Source organism: Hoplias malabaricus, chromosome X2, assembly GCF_029633855.1.
Source record: "Hoplias malabaricus isolate fHopMal1 chromosome X2, fHopMal1.hap1, whole genome shotgun sequence".
Taxonomy (NCBI): Eukaryota; Metazoa; Chordata; class Actinopteri; order Characiformes; family Erythrinidae; genus Hoplias; species Hoplias malabaricus.
In genome coordinates this window covers 5,646,405-5,652,404 of record NC_089819.1, presented here as the reverse complement: position 1 = coordinate 5,652,404, position 6,000 = coordinate 5,646,405, and positions in this window count along the sequence as shown.

Below are 6,000 nucleotides of genomic sequence, written 5' to 3'. Positions count from 1 at the left end.
CGTGTAAGTAACAAGTAACAATATTGTATCGCGACCCACGTAGTTAAAATGAACATGTATATCACAGATAAATTGTAATCTCCTTTTATGTTTTATTTTTTTCAGCATCCAACCCACGTTCAGGCCACTCTTGACCCTTCAAGTTTTTATCTATAGCTGCACCTCCTAAGACAACATACCCCCATAAAAATGGACAATACAGCACAGAAACACCCCAAAGCACATTGTGTTGATTACACAAATGGAGTATTTGCAGTGGCAAAATCTTTCTTAGCACCTTGCACACCAATACATGCAATTAAAAAGACATGGTGTCCTGACCAAAAACACTAAATGTGAGCTGAACATCTGCAGGATTAATGCAGAGTTTGCAGAGAGATCAAACCTACGTCTGTTTGACTGCCACCACATTTAGTTCCTAACATACTGCCTGCCATCCAAACTGGACACACCCTCACTCACAGAGGATGTTTTAAATGTAATGGTACAAGACAAATGGTTTGGGGAGGACAAAAAGGAAAGACGATTGGCACGCCAGAGAGAGGCAAATGATGCAGGAGCCCCTTTGTTCTCTCTGGTAACTGTGTGTGGACCTCCCTACAAAAAATACATTTCTGTTTATGAGTCAAACATCTCCTATTATAGCAGACTTGGCAGAGTGCTTGTTACATATGATTCAAAAACATTTCATGGCATTGTCATGGCAAAAAGAAAGTGCTTATTACATCAAAGGCCAAAATCTTGAACATCACTGATGTTATTGAAGGCAAGTTCTCTTTTTAATTGTTTATTATTATATTAACATTTCATAATTGTACTGTAAGATTTTGTGCATCCGTCTAATAATAGCAGCCTAATGGCATTTATCAGTTATTCACACTTGTATTCTTATAAAGAAGGCAATATTAAAAAAAGGTTTTAGAATTTTGCAATGCATGTAAGCATGTCATACTATAACAGTGATACATAAAGGTATAATTTTTTACTCTCACTTGTTGTTATTAGGAGTTTCTATGTACAGCAAATATTGCTACAGGTGTGGCATGGTATATCCATACCAGGAATGGTCTGATGGTGTGCACAATTTTGACGACCACTCACTTCTTTCTATGTACATGTGCCATTTCCTACACAACCCTCTCCAGGTATGAGCCATGTTTTGCTTTATTAATCATATGACACTTTGCAGACTCACCAAACTGTAGGTAGTGCCATTGAAGTGTGGGAGAAAACCTCTGGTAAAACCTATCCATCCAAACAAAGGATCCTGCAGGCTTACCTACGTTTTGAAGCACTCTCAGATCTCACTTACATATATTCATGTGTATCATGTGGTTATAATCCAGTGTCTGTTGTGATGGATCTTCATAAGAAGGGTGTATTTAGTATGCCTGGTAAGTTAGCACATTCATTTTATTGTTAACTTGCTAAATATTTCAAGCACCATGTGCCTAATTCAGGTAAGGTTGTTGGGGCAATACTAATATCTTTTTTTCTTTAGTAAGCAGCATTGAGGAACCACAAGAGAACTTTGATGGAAAGGTGAATGCTGAATATTTCTGGGGGATGGTTTCTCCTGAAACAATCAGCTGTGGATTGGTTTTACTTTCTTGCATCATTTAAAGGCAGTAAGGCAAATCCATTTGTTGTCCACCCCAGTTATCATAATTGGGCTCCATGGATTGGTCCAAAAAAGTGCATTCTCATTAAAGTGCAATAAAGGAAATGGATTTGTATTACTGAATCATACTAACAAACTATGCTAATGTTTATTATAGATGGAGGTTGAGCATTCTCTTTGTAAGCAATGTGGCGTAGACAGTAAGGGCTTGCATTTGGACTTGGTTAAAAGACTCCAACAAGAAATGAAGAACAGAGCAAGTTATGACAAGGTGTTTTCACAGATCTGGGGAGCTTCTGGTAAGTTGTTCGGTTACTGAGAAACAGCTTGTACAAACAGCTGTTTTGCAGGTCTTTGTTCAGTGTTGTGTATTGCTTTACTGAAAAAAAAGTTGTTCTGTTATGTCTGGTTTCCTTTAACAGGTGGATGGGCTGTGGTCACCTGTCCTTGTTCTGTGGTCTATGCTGTAACATTTAACATAAGGGCTGAGAGCCCACGAGATTTTGCTGACCTTTTGTTGTCAATGATATATTTTCCAAATGTTACACTGTATGATTTTGCTAGAGGGTTGGCTACACATACCAATATACGTGAACCAGAATCCTTACCCTTCAGTCCACATGGAGGTAGGATGCCTGAGTCTACTGATGAAAACATCAGACATGCCACTTCTGGGCAGATAAAAGTGAACCTGCCATGGCTAGTCACCAACAAGAATGTACCTGATGAAAATGCCCACCCCTTGACTGGATCATCTGAGCATTATGCACTGTATGATAGATTCCATGAAGCTAATTCTAAAGATGTGAGGGATGTCTTGCGTAAATTGGAACTGGTCCCAGAATTACGTGGTTGGCTCAATAGCCAGTGTGCTGAACAGCTGTTCTCTGGAATGAGAAAAAAACAATCATTTCCTTAACATGATGACTCCCTCGTCTCATATAATTTTGATACGAAACATCTTGCATCATTACAACAATGACAGGAATTCAAAAACCATAGAGAAGATGAAAAAGAGGCAAGGGACTGGAAATACAGTTAAATTCCAATGGTCAGACAGTGTTGGGTATGTATTCCACCTAGATTTATAACGAATTAGTGGTATGTGTATGTAACTTTACTGTATGGTGCCATATTTATGTTTTAATTGTAAGTTATTTGTCAGCACTGTATCTTACATGTCTGTATGGAACATTACTTAACAGTTGTGCTGAAATGAGAGATGCAAAAATACAACTAATTGACTCTTACAGCACAAGCTGAAGTTCCACAAGCTAAAAGAGCAACTGAATCTGATGCTCCAGGCAAAACAGCAACAGAAACTACAACACCACCCACAAGATTAATGGCAGCAGCAGCATCAGCTCATGGTAACTATGCCATCCACTGGTATAAACATAATATTCTGTTTTGTAGGCCTGGTTGCACATCCAACTGTTTTTATACTCACAATTTTATTGTTATTCTGTGAATGGTTTCACATAAATGGCAGGTGATTTAGCATGCAACAATAACTGTTGGGGACTACAATATCTGGACCATATAAGTGCCACATTAGTGACCAAGGACTCAGAGATGCGTGTTTTTAATGGGGGGTGGTTTTGTATGATTTTGTTATTTTGTTGTTGTTGTTGTTGTTTTTTTTTCTTGCTGCATGATCTCTCTTAGTTGCAAAATATGTGTTGGCATGTACATGTGATCTTGATCATTAACCTTAAAATATGCCAGTTTTTTAGCTTGCTAATGTGCTGGATCCCACAAAATCAGAATCTGAGGTGTTGGGGATCCCTTGGCACCACTGTATCCAGATGGGACTTCCTAACCCTAGGTTTAAAGCAACAGCTAGAAGCAAGGGTTAGTATACGAGATCCATGACATGACAATCCTATATATTGCTAAATGTATTTTTAGCCTGTTTTATAGTTTGCATTCTTTTTTTTTTCATTTAAAGAGATTGACAACTGTTGCCTTGAGATGATCTACCAAATTGCCAGGGAGAAGGATGCATATACACACTATATAAGATTTCTGTTTTTGAACATTTGTATGCTTTGCATTTTGATATGATTGACATTTGTGTTTTCAGGGAAAGGATGTTCATGCAGTGGATGCATATGTTGCTGCCACTTGGCATCCACCTTACAAACAAGACCTATTCCTGGCTCTACCTGTAAGTGTTTTTTTGTGCTCTACAACTTGTTATGCATGTCCAGGAGTAGAAATATCATTCATGTTATTACTTTTAACTTAGTATATAAATAAACAGATGAATGTCCTGGCTGTATTCATAACACTGAGATGACAGCAAATTTGTTTTCTTGTACTGTAACACCTTGCACTGGCATATGTCAAATTTTACCAGTTAGTTCTTATATATTTAATAACTGTAACAGAATTGTACCATACCAATAATATAGTATAAGTACAATGTATTTTTTTTCTATTTAATACCTATAGGATGATGCAGCATCCAAAGACTGCCTCCTTTTCTTTGTTGTTATCGAAACGTATTATTTCATGTTGCATCTGGATCTAGCCAAGTATTTGTTAAAAGTAACATTTGTTCTGAAATAAGGAAAATTTGAGTTTCTGTGAACCCTGTAATTTTAAATCATGTGTTAGTGCCAGTGGTAAAGATTTATATAAAAATAAAAAATGAAAGAATTTAACCCAAGTTAAAACAGGTAAATCAGGCAGCTACAGAGATGACATGTTAGGGTCTTGATTCAACAATCAGACTTAACTACAAAGATCTGTTTCACCCAAAACCACATTACTGGCCAGAGATATTAATTTATTCACCTTATATGTGTAAGTAAAGTGCTTGAAATGGGAAATTTCCAGGTTCACCTTATCACCATGGCTCGAATTTGTGGAAGGTTGATATATATTTCCATCGCAACTTGTATACTTCACAGGTCCCGATGCCAAAATATTTCAGGATTTATTTGCTGGACTCATTAAGCCCTAGAGGTTTATATCTTTATATCTGCACTCTTCTATAATGTCTTTAACAGATGCCCCGGTCCTGGAGTAGATTCTATTAGAGGTTGTCCTGGAAGAGGGTGATCAAGCTTTTTTAAAGCTTTCACTGGTGTGTCGCCTCTTCCGGGACACTGTTGGAAGACAGTCATTCTGGGCCTAAGCACATTTTCAGTGGCTTGACAGTAAGTATAAAGTGCATTATTGTATTTCAGTACACTTTATTTTAAGATGTTTGTATTCCTTATAAGAAGAGGTGGTAATCTGATTATTAATTCTCAAATTTGACACATACAGCTGTTGTGACTTGGAAACTCTACAGCACAGAATAGAAACAATAGTTTCACACAATGTATCGACTGGAGTGCTGCCTGTACTGTAGAGAGACTGTATAAAGACTGCTTACCAGGTTTATGTATTGTGTATGAATTTTGAGGATTGTTTCTTTTGCCAGTGGTTGCAGGGGTATTACAGCGAGGACATGTATCCTGGGTTCTGCAGCCCATTCTACCAACAAGTTTATGAAGATTTGGGTGTGTGAGTGAGCCAATGTTTGTGTGGGGTGTGAGTTTCTATATATAAATATGGAATATTGGTATTAGCATCATTATATCTTTATTCTTTACTTTTATTTCACAACCTGGCTAATCACCCCTAGACATCTCTTACCACTCACAGGTAGTAATTATTAGGCATTATGAAATAAGTGGTACCTCTTAATATTTGTGAATAATTATGTGTCTGAACCTCAAAACATAGACATTTAAATACATATGAAAATAGTATATGCTTTTAATAAATTTTATGCAGAAAAATAGCATCACCTATGGAAATCTGTATGTTCTTAAAATGAGAAGATGTTCATGACCAGGCAGGGATGCGTATTTTTTCAAGGCACTGTACACTTAATAGCATTGGATTTTATTATTGTTTTGCAATCAACTGTGCACTATATACACTACATAACAATCCATCATGTCATAGTTGGCATAACATTTAAATACAATGAGATCACCCGTTGTGGCTGAGAATAACCATTATAAATAACAACATTAATGATTTTTGGGACAAGATATTAACTGAATGGAGAACAATATTTGAATGAATCCTGAACGGTATCCGCCGTTCACCCTGTCATTCATAATAATAGTCTGCCAAGCATTGACAACAATTACAAAAGTTAAATCAAATCAGGTTTATTGGCACATTACTAAGACAAGTGTAAGGTTGGTAAAAACCTTGGGTGCATAGTGCCTCAAAGTAGTAAAAAATAAGCAGTACCTTTGACATCTTTTTAAAAGATGCCCTCAGCGGAAAAACAAAAAAGCACCTGAACGTTGTATTTAATGTGCTACTCAGTGTCTCTAAACATGTCTGTGTTCAAGTGTCACACAGTG